A 16,235-nucleotide genomic window follows, 5' to 3' on the forward strand; every position below is an offset into this window, starting at 1 on the left:
AGATAAAGAAGGACTACCGTAATTTCATTGCTCTAATAATTCTCTGTGCCTATTCATCCCTTCATATCCCTAGTCCCTAGCAAACATTGATCTTTTTACTCTCCCATAGCTTTGCCTTTTTTAGAATGTGATACAGTTGGAATCATACAGTGTATAGCTCATTCAAATGGACTTCTTTCACTGAATAATAGCATTTAAGTTTTCTTCATGTCTTTTTGTGGCTTGATAGCTCATTCATTTTTAGTGCTGAATAATATTCTATTGTCCAGATGCACCAGAGTTTATTCATCCATTCACTTACCAAAGGACTGCCTCTGTAATTTGACAAGTATGAATAAAGCTGCTAAAAACAGATTTTTGTGTAGACAAAGTTTTCCATTTATTTGAGTAAATACCAAGGATTACAACTTGTGCATTGTATGATAAGAGTACGTTTAGTTTTGTGAGAAACTTCCAGCTCTCTCCCAAAGAGGGTATGTACCATTTTGCATTCCCACCAGAAATAAGTAAGAGCTCCTGTTGGCCAGCATTTGGTGTTGTCGGTAAGGCTTGAACTTTTATTAAGCTGGATTTGAATTCTTAATCCTTGAAAAATAAGAGTGCTCTTAATAAGAAAACTCATGGCATCTTCCAAAATGTCAAACAAAGACAGGAAAATAAGACTCAGTGAACAGCAAAAATAAAATGTGTTCACGTATTATGCTTTTATTTTCCTACTTGTTCACTTTTAAGACTATCCCATCAAATATCTCTAGGAATTATCTGTTATACATCAGAGAGATGTCTGGGTTCGGGTTGCTATGTGGAGGAGGATGATACAGAAAGAAGTTTAGTTGCAGAAGATAAACACTATGGACCACAAAAGGAATTGATGGGTAAAAGATGAAACAAGTGTCTGCATCGAGTTCAAATATCCAGGAACTTTTTTTTTTTGAGATCGTGTCTCACTCTGTCACCCAGGCTGGAGTGCAGTGGTGCATTTGCTCACTGCATCCTCGACCTCCCATGCACAGCTGATCCGTTCACCTCCGCCTCTGGAGTAGCTGGGACTATGGGTGCAGGCCACCATGCCCAGCTAATTTTTGTTGTTGTTGTTGTTGTTTTTTGTAGAGATTGAGTTTCACCATGTTGCCCAGGCTGATCTTGAACTCCTGAGCTCAAGTGATCCACCCTGCTCAGACTCCAGTTTTTAAAAGAGTTATTGGACTCTAGCAAGCATTGTGATCATATTTTAACTGGTAAACTACACACAGGAAGAGAAACTTTAAACGAGGCAACAGAGGTACTTGAGACTTTTGAAACCAAGAAAAACACCAACAACAAACAAATTGTGACTACAAATTCATGCACCTTTCCTTAAAATTTCTGAAAGGAATAATTTTCTTGTGATTCATTTAAAAAAATTAGCAAAATAATAAATGACATCCTTCTGGAATAAGTATGCTGGAATTCATCACATCTAGATTACCAAGTAGCATAAAAAGAACACAAAGTACAATGAAAGGAGTGTAGTTTATTACAAATTTTCCCTAAATTTTTGATGAAGTTATTAGTGGATTAGCTGCAGAGCCATCTATCTGGACCATGCTAGTCGTAGGTCATTGTGCTGGTTTTCAATAGCAAGACTTTGCTCCTGAGACCTAATGGTCTAAGTCCATGCTATTCCAATTGAACCTAGTTTTTTTTTTTTTTGCACCAAAGCTAGGACCACTTGTATAAGTGTTATAGTTATCTTTACAGAATATCATCTACCGTTACATGGCTCTGAAATATTTTCTAATAAGTGGGCTTTGCTTCTGTGTTTATTAATTCTCTCACTCTTTTTTTTAATATCATAAGTTGTCCTCTTTGGACTTGGAACATTCTTGTTAGCACAGAAACCTACTTTCATGTCTTATATCTAAATAATTTTCAATTTATCTCAAATTACCCTTCAGCCATTGTCCTTTTTTTCTACTGTCCTTCAAAGCAACTGACTTCTAATGAGTTTAGTGTGGCTACGGTATCAATTTTTTTACTAACCTTTCTCTCTTCATCTCATTCCTGTTTGGCTTCAGTACTCATAACTCTGCAAAGTTTCTTCTTGTCAAGCCACCACCACTTTATGTTCAAATGCAAGATTCTGTTATTTTGTCCTTACCATAAGTCTTAGCAGCAGTTAACAAATTTAACTCTGTCTTCTTTCTTAAAGCCTTTTCATGTCTTTATTTCCTTATGGTTATATTCTTTTCTACCTTATTCTATGTCTTTTGCTGGCTCTTCCTCCACTTCCTAACATGATAGAATAGCCCTGAGCTCATCCCTCAGCCACAATTTTCTTATCTGTTCTTATTATATCTATTCTTTGACTCTACTAGAAAATGGAGTCCAGTCTCATAGCTTTTGATTCCAGGTACCTAGTGTTAAGTTCCACACAGGTGCCTTCAAACCTGACCCCTCCTCAGAGCTCTATAGTTTATATCCATCAGCCTATTAGAGGTCTTCTATTTCATGTTTAAAGAGCAATCAGATGTAACATGTTTAAAACAAAATATTCATGCCCCTCAAACCTGCTCCAAACCTGTTTCTCTCCCAAAACTTCTGATCTCAACAAACAGTGCTATTGATTTGCTTAAGTTAAAATCTAGATATTGTAGTGTTTAAAAGATTTTTCCAAATAATATAGAGTTTGTTTTTTTTGATATCTATAACATCTATTTTTCACCAAAGTTCAATAATTACAGGCACTGAGAAAAAAAGGTTTTTGCTTTTTACATTGATGGATTTTGCTGTAAGTTATGCTTATTTACATATGAATTACATAGCCATTTTCTTAGATTATTTTTAGAAAATTTAACTTTTATATAGAATGATTTTAGGAGTTTTTGAGTCTAGAAAATATAAAGTAGAAGAGCTATTTATTGCTGTTTTTGAGGTTTTTCAAAACTTGTTTATATCTTCTCCACACATATAACACAATTATATCATTTTTATTAAACCAGATATATAATTTTGTTAAAAAATTATAAATGGATATGTTTTTCATTTTTTATATTGCATTAAGTAGATTTTCAGTAATTTTTTCAAGTTGAATTATACAAGCTAGTCATTATTATTATTTTTCAGTTTTCCTAAAAACATCCTGATCTACCCTTCAAAGGCAAAGGCAATAGCATTTTTCTAAAACTATTTTATTGTTATTGTATTACTTTATTTTTTAATTGCCACATTTTAATGTGTTTCAATGGAACTCCTGATCAAGGCCCTTCCTGTTACCTTCCCTTTTCAACACAGAATCACGTGCTAATGCATTTTCTCAGTGTCTTTAGACTCAAGTTCATGACCCACTGCCACCTTACACAATTCTAATTAGAAAAAAGGGTGGATTTGCTGCTGAATTCTTTCTTGGTTGGACAGCTAATTTCTATAGCTTGACTAATATTTTTTCCTCCTAACCAGATATAATTCTGCACAATTGAATAATACTCTAATAAATATTTTAATTTATAAAAACAGACTTATTAGAACCAAGACATTCTTTTATAAAAAAAGTGATGAATTGAAGTACATTTCCATTTTTGTATTAAGCAAGTTTTAATTGGTATTCAGGCAGAAGAAACCAATTGAAATTCTGAGAGTGCTTTCCTTTTAATAACGAACAGTAAAGCCACAGGCAGTGCTTTAAAAAAGACACACAAATGATGGGAAAATTTAACAGCTTGGTATGCCAAAGACAATCCCTTGGACTGATGTTCTGAGGTGATTGCTGTGAAAAGAATCAGTCCTCATTAAAAACTGCAGGTAGAGCACATGTATTTATAAGTTGTTATGAGGATGTTGGCACAAATAAAAACTCAAATAAAATTAACTGCTTCCAAATTGTAAAAAAAACATGTAAAATAAACATGTTTACTGTGTTGGTATTGGTATCATTAAAATATCATTTCAAAATAAATGGTATTTGTATTAGTCTGTTCTCACACTGCTGTAAAGAACTGCCTGAGACTGGGTAATTTATGAAATAAAGAGGTTTAATTGACTCACAGTTCCACATGGCTGGGAAGGCCACAGGAAACGTACAGTCATGGAAAAAGGGGAGGTAAACATGTCCCTCTTCACATCGCAGCAGGAAAGAGAAGTGCAGAGTAAAGTGGGGAAAAGCCCCTTATAAAACCACCAGATCTCGTGAGAACTCACTATCATAAGAACAGCATAGGGGAACTATGCTCTTCTCACGATCTAATCACCTCCCATGAGGTTCCTCCCACAACATAGGGGATTATGGGAACTACAGTTCAAGATGAGATTTGGGTAGGGACACAGACAAACTGTATCAGTATTTAATTGCAATAATTCCTCACAATGAATATGTATATACACAGATTATATTCTATTCCATTTCGTTTCAATACACTTAGAAAGTTTGATTGCCCCAACCGTGTAACCCTTCTGTCAAATTTATACGTAATATGGAATTACATATTAATGTGTAAATGGCTGATTGATATCAGAGCTGATTAATTGCATGAAAATCCAACAGAAAAATCAAAACATGCACAAATAATAAAAATAAATAAAATTTTAAAAAAGGGATATGGAGAAGGCTGGACAAAAAGTTTAAGAAAATGAATAAAAAGTCATACTTAAAAATGAATAACAAATATTGGAGCCTTTCTACTATGCACAAAATTATACATAAGAAGCTGAACTTTGTAAAATATATGTGTAATGAGTAGCATCTAATCAATTTTATTGAAATTGTCTCATCTCTTACAGTGAAGTTACACAACCATTTTGAAAATTCTTATAACTTTCTAGAAAGTAGTAAGTATTCTAGTAGTATAATTATAGTTAAAGGGGCTTTCTTTGAACAAGAATATTCTGGGGAAAATAGACACAAATCTATTTTCCTCTTTTGACAGTATTTTCTTCTGTTTCTCACTTTTAGGTTCCACCCACTCTCCTTCACCTCCTACTCAACATGTTCACATTTGTCCTCCCTCCTTCTCCACTTCTGGTTTGTGCTTGCCTCCAACCAATACCTAAAACTATCCAGGTTCTTTAAAATAATAGTTTAAATTTCCAGAGGATAAATATATATAATTATTTACATTCTTTTTTGATGTATAAGTTTTACTGAAAAAATGCTTCCTTAGTCCTAATCTGAATTAATCCATTGTTCAATTGTTCAATTCCAATTAATTCCACATACATTGTATATATAAAAATATCCTGAATATTATTACCAGCTAATTATTACCCACTTTTACTGAAAACCTGAAAAGAAAGGTAGAAATTATTAATGGTGACTGAACTTAAAAACCACAAAATATATGTTTGTTTATGTCATTTGAGATGATGCTGAGTTTTTGAAATTTTGACATATCTGGGCATTAATTGAAAACGTATTCTCAAAAATTATGCTGTTATTTTTTGATATCATAGAAAAAGAATGATCCAATATAACATTTTTTCTCCTTTAGAATGGGATCCCAAGAGAAAACTGTATTGTATATTATTCACCCAAAAATTCATTTATTCATTTAGCAATAACTTTTGATATCCTATGAGACTGACATAGTGCTAAAAGTTGTATAGGAAGAAGGACAGGCAAAAGAAAATAAATCACTTTCTCTTTAAAGAATTATCAACCTTACAGAAAAGTTTTAAGATTATACAATACCCATATCGCGTTTGGTTAATTTCATCAAGCTTCTTTCTTCTTTCTTTCTCTCTTTCTCTCACTCTAATCTTTCTAACAGGATGCAATCATCAAAGTTTATTTATTGCATTTGGTTATTTAACCTGTTGTTCATCCATCTAAAACAGTTCCCCAACATGATATTTTTCAAAAGCCCAAATTAGTTTTCTTCCCGAATATTTCAGTTCTGGATTTGTCTGACAGTTTCCTCAGCAGGTTGGCCGGAGTAGTACAAAAGCAACGGTGTTTGTGTGTGTGTGTGTTTGTGATTTCTTTTTCTATTTGTATTTCAGTTTGGTCAACTTCTATGAACGTATCTTCAAATTCACAGATTCTTTACCTTTTGCAAGGCCTTTGGTGTGAGGGTTTTTGTTAGCCAGAAGTTGTTCTGTGTTTAAAGTTTTTATAGATGTGGTTTTTCTAAGAGGCCTCTATTCCCCTGATTACACCTTGGGTTTACAGTATTACTAATTTTTCAGGAGTTTGTCCCAGAGTCTAATCCCAGTTGGCCTGGAGCCTTCTCACTTTTCTTGTGGTCTTCACTTTACACTGTTTCCAAGGATATGTATTTTGCAGCCCTCCCAGATGTATTCCACTGCTACTTCACATGATGCTTATCAGTGTGGTAGTGAGGGGGTGGGGTCTGAGTGTTCTCTGGTGATCTGATCAAGTCTTAGTTTTTGGCTGGCTGTGAGCCTAGATCTCAGGGCCATGCCCTTCACAGCCTTTCCACCTCTCCTCCAGATGCAGTTCTGGCCTTGTTCTTTTCCTGGAGGTGGAGATTCTGCTCCTCTCATAGAGCAGAGAACAAGTTTGTTTGTTTACTTACGTATTTTGCAGTTTTTCTCCATCAGATACAATGAATTTCTGCAAGAGCTTATGAAGTACATTTTTTTATTGTCCTTCTTCCTTCAAATTATTTCAGAGGAATCACAGAGATAGGTCTGGGGGGATTTAGGCAGTGGCTAACGTTCCTTTCCCCTGGCTAGCACCTTGGGAAATAATTCTCAGAAATCTGTTTCATCTTTCATGTCAAGCATCTAGAAGAGGTCCTGAAGTAAGCCCCTGCCAGATAGTGTGAAAGGCCCTCCCCCAATCTACAGCCCCTGATGCTTCACATTTGTACACTAGCCCATAATATGTCTTTGGCAATACTTGTTGGCTTTTATAGCATTTTATGATGTATTTTCCAGGTAAGTAAATGCTCTGATCCTGTTACTACCTACAGTTATAAGCATCACTCCATATTTTGGGTCAGCAGTTTGTCCTGTGACCTCAGTTCTCTAATAGGCTTAAGAAAAGTTGTTTCCAGTTTTTCCAGGTTTTATTTTGTTTTATAAATGGGAGCAGCATTCTTTCCTACTTGATGTATTCTAAGCCAGAATTGATTTTTAAAGCATTCTTTTCTTAATTATGATAGCATAAAATGTGCTCATCACAGCATCTGGCACATAGCAGGGGCTCAATAATTATAAATTCCTTTCCTATTTACTGAATTTTGAAGTATTCTTGTCATTTTAAGCTATTATTTCTAGAAGTGAGACTACTTTTAACTAGGTTTTTCCCCATGATGATATCATGATATATAACCTTCAGCAAGACATTAATCGGTAACCTGCGGCAGTGGAGGAGATAGAGGTGGAGTGTTTCATGATTAAATATTTTGAAAAAATTGAGTAAGCAAATTAAATGAGATTCCTTAATGAAATAATTCTCAGAGGTGTTATGCATTATACATTCCAGATAGAGGTGTCACATATACACACATTGGGTTCTTTACCATAAAACACCCACCAATACTTAAAAATACTATTCTCCAATAATCTATTATCAGTTACTTATATAAATTAGTGAGATAAAAGAAATGAAATCTCTAAGATAAAATGTTGCTAAATGACAGCAAGGAAAGTATATGAAAGTACCAGGCACTAAAAATGTAATAAAACAAAGCAATTAGGAAATTGTAATGATTTTGAGAAGCATCACCCCTATGGGAACAGACAAATAAAAGAGAGTGCTTCCTGAAATTTCTAATACCCCAGCTTCCTTTAAAGAAATAAACAAAATTGTACACTGCATAATAACTATATGAGATTAATAAGCAGAAGAATCCAGTGATTACTGTTAAAGAAAACTTTGTAACACATACACTTTAATTTCTTTTTGAACACTGTTTTCTTATTTCATTATTTAATATTTGTATTCGTTATGCAATACTCTTTGCTTTGCTTTTGGCCCAAAATATTTTCTCTGAAAATCAGTCTATTTCCACATTAAAACAAGACTAAAAAATTCTATACTCATATTTTTGATGAATCTATTAATTACATATTTATTTTTCTATTCAAAGTAATATTTCCTACAAAGTAAAGTTTGCATTAATTTTTTTATTATTCTACTTTAGGTTCTGAGGTACATGTATAGAATTCTATACCCATTTTGCCCTACACAATTGCATTTGAGAAGGAGTGAGTGAAAGATACGTAATGTTGCCTAACATACAGCCTCTTTTTTGGCCTTTTAGCAAATCTTATTATTAAGATAAACAACCACTGCTCTTGCACATTAAGTGTGCACAACGTGTACTCTTTGTTACTTTATGAGTAAGGTTCATGACCTAACTTATGTCTCTGGAGGAGGAGTTGAATAAACTTATTCTAACTATTCAATCAGTCTGAACCCTTTCCTTAATCAGAGTTGTCTTTTCTCTCTCCTGAGATTTTCTGAATACAATGCAGATAGAAGGAAAACATCAGTGTCATCTTCTCCCTAGTCGGAAGTGTCACTTCACCCCAATCAGGGTGGCAGTCTCACGCAAAGTTTTGGTTCTGTCAGCTAAATATAGTGAGAGCTAAAATCTCTAATGACAGAAAAGAAAAGAAAGGCATTTCTAATATGTATAGCTTCGAAAAGTTAATTGAGAAAATGTTGTAAGTTGTTTTAAGTTTGGCAAAGAAATTCGATTTTAAATTGAGTTGGAATTAAATATGAATAACTATATTCCCATTGAATGTAAGTATAATTACTATTACAAACATACATAAACTTCAACATATATTTCATTAATGTTATTCAGACCCGCTGCATGTTAAAATTATGGAGATTCACTTAAAATTATTTCTTATAATATGAAAAAAATGTCCAGAGAAGTAACATTGATTAGTGAACTCAATTCTAGAACTCTTTGGTTTTAGTAAAAACTTTATAATAACAAGCATTGGTTATATACTTCTTGGATAGAAATAGATGACAGTTTCAAACTTGCCAATTAATTTTGAGTAAGAGGAACTCTATATGTTGCTATCCTAGCTTTTGCTCAGTTGTACAAACTTTGAAAAGATACCTGATATAATTGAGTCTCAATTTCCTCATCTTAAGAGGATTAAGTGAGTACCTGTTTCATAATATTTGTACAAGGATTTGTTAACTGATTTATCCCATGACCTAGTTATTCTGCTCTGAATCATGATTTTGTTTTTTAATTATTGATAACTGTATGAATATTTTAAGTCATCTACCTTTCTCCCTTTCTTTAAGCTAAGATCTCCCTCTGCACCCATTTTTTGTGAATAACTTCTCCTTTCATCTTGCACTTGTAGGTTACATTTTCATTAATCAGCTAAATAAAACTACATTTCTCTCATCCAAACTAGCATCTGCCATCCATCAATAGGGGTAGTTCGAGTCACTGCAAACAGCTTAGAGTGAAATCTTTTTTTTTTTTTTTTGAGATGGAGTCTCACTCTGTCACCCAGGCTGGAGTGCAGTGGCGCGATCTCGGCTCACTACAAGCTCCGGGTTCACGCCATTCTCCTGCCTCAGCCTCCCGAGTAGCTGGGACTACAGGCGCCCATCACCATGCCCAGCTAATTTTTTGTATTTTTTAGTAGAGATGGGGTTTCACCATGCTAGCCAGGATAGTCTTGATCTCCTGACCTCGTGTTCCGCCCGCTTCGGCCTCCCAAAGTGCTGGGATTACAGGCGTGAGCCACCGTGCCTGGCAGAGTGAACTCTTATTGCTGGGAAATCCTTCCTAAATCTCCACTGATTCAAGTTTTTTTTCTCTAAAGCATGCTTCAAAAGCCCTGGCTTTGTCCTATATCCATTTATCCAACCTCCATTTTCAACCCAATCTATTACAATCTGACTTCCATTTATACAACTGTAATTAAATGATAATGAATAACATTACATTTTTCTCATACTACATTCTCCTGATAGATTTTCTCATCCGCATCCATGCTTTTGCAAAACACCTATAAGCAGATATCACCAGAGCTATCCTGCAGGTTCTAGAACATATATCACACTTCATATTTGACGTTTTCACTTGGATGTTACTCAGGCATGTGGAAAAAGCTAAAATTTACAGAAGTAATCTCTTCTTTGTTAGCAGGAGTATATTCTTTCTGTATGTTAGCAAAAATACCAAAAAATATATTTCAAATGGCCAGTTTTCTTTCTCATCATCCTGAAGCTCAACAAAACACAATACTGTATCTGTTACCAAAGGTAAAGCAGCAATTATTTATTACTTCTCACACATTTTCATGTCAACTGGATGGTTCTTCTTGTTTGTGATTAATCCAAACATTCATTTACAGATGTTTATGGTCAATTCCAATTTAGAATCTCTCAGCTATTTGGAGTTGGGTTGGCTGGGCTTGTTCTTATGGTGACGGCAGAAGAGAAGGAAGGAAGGAAAGGAGCGCGGCTTCTTGAGGTCTGGTCTTAGAACTGCCATAGTGTTGTTTTCTCTGTATTCTATTAGTCAAGCAAGTCACAAATTTAGCTCACGTTCAAGGAACGAAAGAAAAGAATCTACCCCTTGATGGGAGAAGCTGCAAAAATTATATGGGAAAGGATTCTGGATACAAAAAGGGGAATAATTGCAGACATTTTTGCAAACAATCTATCACAATGACACAATTGACTGTTTTCTTGGAACTTTCCTTTCTTGGATTTAAAGGCATCACTAATTCTTTTTCTACCTTAAACTCTAAAGCTATTTAGCTTTTCTCATTTACAGGGGTTCTGTTAATTTTCTCTCTTTGTTAGTTGTGCTGTTTTTCTTTTTCTTTTTTTCTTTGAGCCCCATATACTTCTCCTTTGTTCTCACACTACATTCTCCTTATGGGTTTTCTCATACACATCCATGCTTTTGAAAAACACCTATAAGCAGATATCACCAGAACTTGCAATCATGGCTGAAGGTGAAGGGGAAACAAGGACCTTCTCCACATGGTGGCAGGAGAGACAAAAGTGAAAAGCGAAGCGTGAAGAGCCCTTTATAAAACCATCAGATCTCATGAGAACTCACTCACTATCACAGGAACAGCATAGAGGAAACCGCCCCCATGATCCAATCACCTCCTGCTGGGCTCCTCCTTCGACTCATGGGGATTATGAAAATTATAATTTGGGGGGGGGGGGACACAGAGTGAAACCATATCACCAATCTATCCAAACCACGAATCTACCGATACTACTTCCTATGTCTTGATACTTTTGATTTCTCCAAGAAATTATCAATTCCCTGGATTACTAAAAAATCAATGTGTTCTAGCTGGTCTTGGCCATCTTCCTTTTACCCTAGTTCCTATACCACAGAGAGCTAGAAATTAAACATAAATCTTACTATCAGCTGGGTGCGGTGGCTCACACCTGTAATCCTTGCACTTTGGGAGGCCAAGGCAGGTGGATGACGAGGTCAGGAGTTCAAGATCTTCCTGGCCAACATGGTGAAATCCCGTCTCTACTAAAAATATAAAAATTTGTTGGGTGTGGTGGCACGCACCTGTAGTCCCAGCTACTCCAGAGGCTGAGACAGGAGAATCACTGGAACCCGGAAGGTGAGGGTTTCAGTGAGCCGAGATCCCAACACAGCACTCTAGCCTGGGCGACAGAGCAAGACTTCATCTCAAAAAAAAAAAAAAAAAAAAAAAAAAAAAAAAAAAGGCCGGGCGTGGTGTCTCATGCCTGTAATCCCAACACTTTGGGAGGCCGAGGTGGGTGGATCACGAGGTCAGGAAATCGACACCATCCTGGCTAACACGGTGAAACCCCGTCTCTACTAAAAATACAAAAAATTAGCCAGGTGTGGTGGCGGGTGCCTGTAGTCCCAGCTACTCAGGAGGCTGAGGCAGGAGAATGGCGTGAACCCCGAGCTTGTAGTGAGCCGAGATCGCACCACTGCACTCCAGCCTGGGTGACAGAGCGAGATTCTATCTCAAAAAGAGAAAAAAAAAAAATCTTACTCTCATGATCTGCTAAAATCTTCAGTGACTTGTCATGAACCTCAGAATGAAAAAAACAAGCAACCTAAAAAAATCACCAAACTTTAGCAAGTTCTATATGATCTGAATACAATTTAAGTCTGCAACTTCTTCCTGTACAGCATTTTTTCTTTTCTTATGCTTCAATCATACAGATTATATTTCGGTTCCTGAAAATAATTGTCTTTTCTCAAAAATCTTTACATTTATTCATTGCTCCTTCATGTCTCACTTGCAAACCAGTTTAGGTACTTCCATTATCCCAAAGTTTTATTTCATTGCATGTATAATTAGCTTAAGTTTCTCTTTTCTGTTCTTTTTAAATTCTGTGAGTTTCTTGCTCATCAATTTCTTTCCAGTGTTTGTCACAACCCCTGAAATATCTGCAGTACTAAATTAACTTGATTGTTAATGAATGCAGTTATTAGAAAATAATATCTTAAAATAATTTTACATATAATTTTCTAGATAACCTAGGAAAGCAAAATTTTGTCAGTGTCCAGTTTCTCCATAGCTCACAGACATAATTTCTAGAACATAATTTCTAACAGTGGCAGTCATGTTTAAAATTAGCTTTGAGGACTTAAAATATAGAACACCCTACTTTCTGGTATGACGTTAAAAGAATTTGTATTTTTAATAGTCTTTATGTCTATTTTTATTTCAGAAGTCCTTTGGGTATGACTTTTTTATAGTTTTGGATGATTTCAGTACTGTAAAATTTAACTTAATTTTACCTTCTGTAGAATTCTAAGTTGATGTTATATAATAGAAATATCTTTTGAGTGGTCAGGAATATTTTACCTGTTGCTTTTGAGATTACTGTAGAAAAAGGAATAAGAAATCTACATTCAAATTTTACATACTTCAAGAAAATTTCAGAAGCTTGTTACCTTCAAATATTCTACTGCCAAGTATTTCAAAGTGGGTTCTGGATAATTTTAAGTGATGATGTTTCTAATCTGATGGTGTTATAGATATTTTCAGCTTGCTTTATCCTCCTCATCTCTCTCTCTCTCTCTCTGTCTCTTTTCTTTACAATGAAGGACAAGCAACCTTCCTTAAGGCATCACTGCATTAAATAAATTCATCTGTTTAGTGTGAATATTAATACAAAGGACAAAGTTAGCTTTGCCCCAGTAGTGGCCTGAAAACACCTACCTAATGCCTGTTGTTAGGCTAAATGTTCCACAGCCAACCAAACTCAACTAATCACGATTGAATTAAATGGATGAAAGATGGAGAGAAGGAAAATTTACCTAAGAAAATAATTAAAATGAATTCTTAGAGCTTAACTGAGGTAGACTTTTATCTTTTTAAATGCCAAGGAAAGTCAAAATTATAAATGAGTAAATATATGATGTTTGCTAAAAAAAAAGGAAGCTTGCTTTTTATATTTTAGATTAAAAAATATATGGGCATATATAATTACCACAAAAAGTAACTAACATGAGATGCATGATCAAATGGTGTTACATTTGTTACATCGGTGTTATCAAAATGCTTAAACATTTTGATATTTGTTTTGTTATCGCTTTTAGACTTTGACATCTGTTAAAAATCGTATTTAATTATTTATACTCATATTTGATGTGGCTGATGGTGTGTAACTATGAATAGGTAAGGGTTTTTATATGTGTATAAAAATGTGATTGAGACAATTGAGAAAGGGAATTTAAGATTATATTTTTTTGTTACTCACCATCTTAACTTTATGTGACGTTTCAAAAAATTTAAATTATTTCCAATAACTAGATATGTGCTATCCCTTAAATTGTCAAAAGAGGTGTCAAAGATCTCAAGTATTTCAAAAATATAGTTTCAAAACAGAAAATTCGGAAAGATAATTTCATCTTTTCCATGTCAATGGTAAACATAGGTAAAATATGTAAAATTATTTAGCACATCTCAGGTGACCTTGGGGAAGCTAATATTCAATAAGCTATTTATTTATATATTTTTTGATACAGAGTCTTGCTCTGTCGCCCAGGCTGAAGTGCAGTGGCAGGATCTCAGCTACTGCAAACTCCGCCTCCTGCGTTCATGCAATTATCTTGCCTTAGCTGGGACTACGGAGCCCACCACTACGCCTGGCTAATTTGTATTTTTAGTAGAGACGAGGTTTCACCATGTTAGCCAGGTAGGTCTGGATCCCCTGACCTTGTGATCCACCCGCCTTGGCCTCCCAAAGTGCTGGTATTACAGGTGTGAGCCACTGAGCACAGCCAATTAAGCTTTTAAAAAATAATTTACATGGCCTTTTTCCTTCTTTTTGTAAAAACTATTTTACAATATGAATGAACTAAAAAAGTACAAACTAAAACAAGAAAATCTACATAGATAAAAACGTGAAAATTAGTAGTAAATTACATGATTAAAATTAAAGTTCAGATTGATTAGCAACATGGAGAGCGTTGAATAGCAAGAGGATTGAGTACATTTTCCAAGATTTATAATTCACCAAACAGAGTCAACTTTACCATACAATTATATGCAGAGCAATGGTCAATATATCGGAATATGAATTAAGATTTTCTATATCAACTCTTCAAACACTTAAAATCAGTTTTTCATTAGTTGTATCTTAATATGAATTATTTTTTCGCAAAATATATATGTATATACCCCCACACACATACATAAACAGATATGTATAAACATACACTTTTAAAAATTTATTTCAAGTAGATTTGCAGTCCTTCTAGCCTATTTTTTTAATTGAATCACTTTTTAAAAATATTATTTGACCTTTATGTAGCCCAGTGTGAAAATGGCACATGTAAATTTTCATTATCATAAGTGAAGATAGTGGAACTTATTGCTCTTCAATAGTTGATTTTTTTAACCAATACAATGTGAGTAATCTAGTCTCTTCGTGTGTAAAACTTAACGAAGCTTTTAAAAGTATCCAGATTATCCTAACCTTTTAAAAAATTTCGTTTTATAAGCTTTATAAGAAATCTTAGGTCTTAAGTTAGCTAACAGTATTAGATAGAGTGGTTTCACTCGCCATTATCCTGCTGTTGCTTTAGTCTTGGACTTTCTAGTCATTTATTCATTGGGTCATTTATTCATTGGGTATAAAACTAGGCATTGTTGATATGCACATTAACAAAGCACACAGGACTCCACCCTTTATAGCACTTACAGTCTAGTGTTCAAGACACAGTACTAAAACACAACAGAAAGCAGGATGTTAAAATGTAAGTAATCACTGCTATGTTAAGGGATTGTCTAGTGCTCTGCAACACAGAAGGGATTTGAGGGCTTGAAAAAGGCAATAATATCCAAATTGGAAGCATAAGGATAAATTGAGGTTTTCTAACTTGAAAAGTGGAATATTTGGGGAGCATAATGAGAGATCAGGAAAATAGGCCCAGGAAAGGAAATGACATGTTTCAAGAACATTACGTAGAAATATTTCTTCTTGTAGCGGATCAAAGGAGCTTGGTAAGTCTGAATTCCCCAAAGCAGCCTTACTGCATCATTCCTATATTGGTGAACTGCACCTTTGCGTGTGTGTGTGTGTGTATGCGTGTGTATGTGTGTCTGTCTCTGTGTGTGGACATGAAGCTTCCTTGAATTTTCTAAAGATAGGTATTCTTCAAGAATGAGGATCGGCCGGGCATGGTGGCTCACGCTTGTAATTCCAGCACTTTGGGAGGCCGAGGCGGGCGGATCACAAGGTCAAAAGTTCGAGACCACAATGAAACCCCGACTCTACTAAAAATACAAAAAAAATTAGCCAGGCGTGGTGGCGAGCGCCTGTAGTCCCAGCTACTCGGAGAGGCTGAGGCAGGAGAATGGCATGAACCCGGGAGGCAGAGCTTGCAGTGAGCCAAGATTGCACCACTGCACTCCAGCCTGGGCGACAGAGCGAGACTCCGTCTCAAAAAAAAAAAAAAAAAAAAAAAAAAAAATTGAGGATCATTGAGGATCATGATTTTCTATTCTATTATCAATTTTATTTGTGTGTAGCTTAATGACAATCAATTTGATGCTTCTCGTGGTGATAGGCACCTCCTGAAAATCAAACTGTCGCATTTACATTTCAACAGAAATGTGAAAATTGTGCCATTTAGTGAATAGTGTATTTCCCGATGGGATCAAGTTACTGAATTATTTGTGATGCTGAACATTTAGCCATAGCATCTCACTAATCCCAGCTTACTATTCGAGATGCATGGTTGGAGCTTATTTTAAAAGCAGAAGCACATTTGCTGCTACAAAACAGTCTGGCCTGGCAAGGCCAAGGAAACAGAGGGAGAAGCTATCTTCAG

Source organism: Hylobates moloch, unplaced genomic scaffold, assembly GCF_009828535.3.
Source record: "Hylobates moloch isolate HMO894 unplaced genomic scaffold, HMol_V3 SCAFFOLD_18, whole genome shotgun sequence".
Lineage (NCBI taxonomy): Eukaryota > Metazoa > Chordata > Mammalia > Primates > Hylobatidae > Hylobates > Hylobates moloch.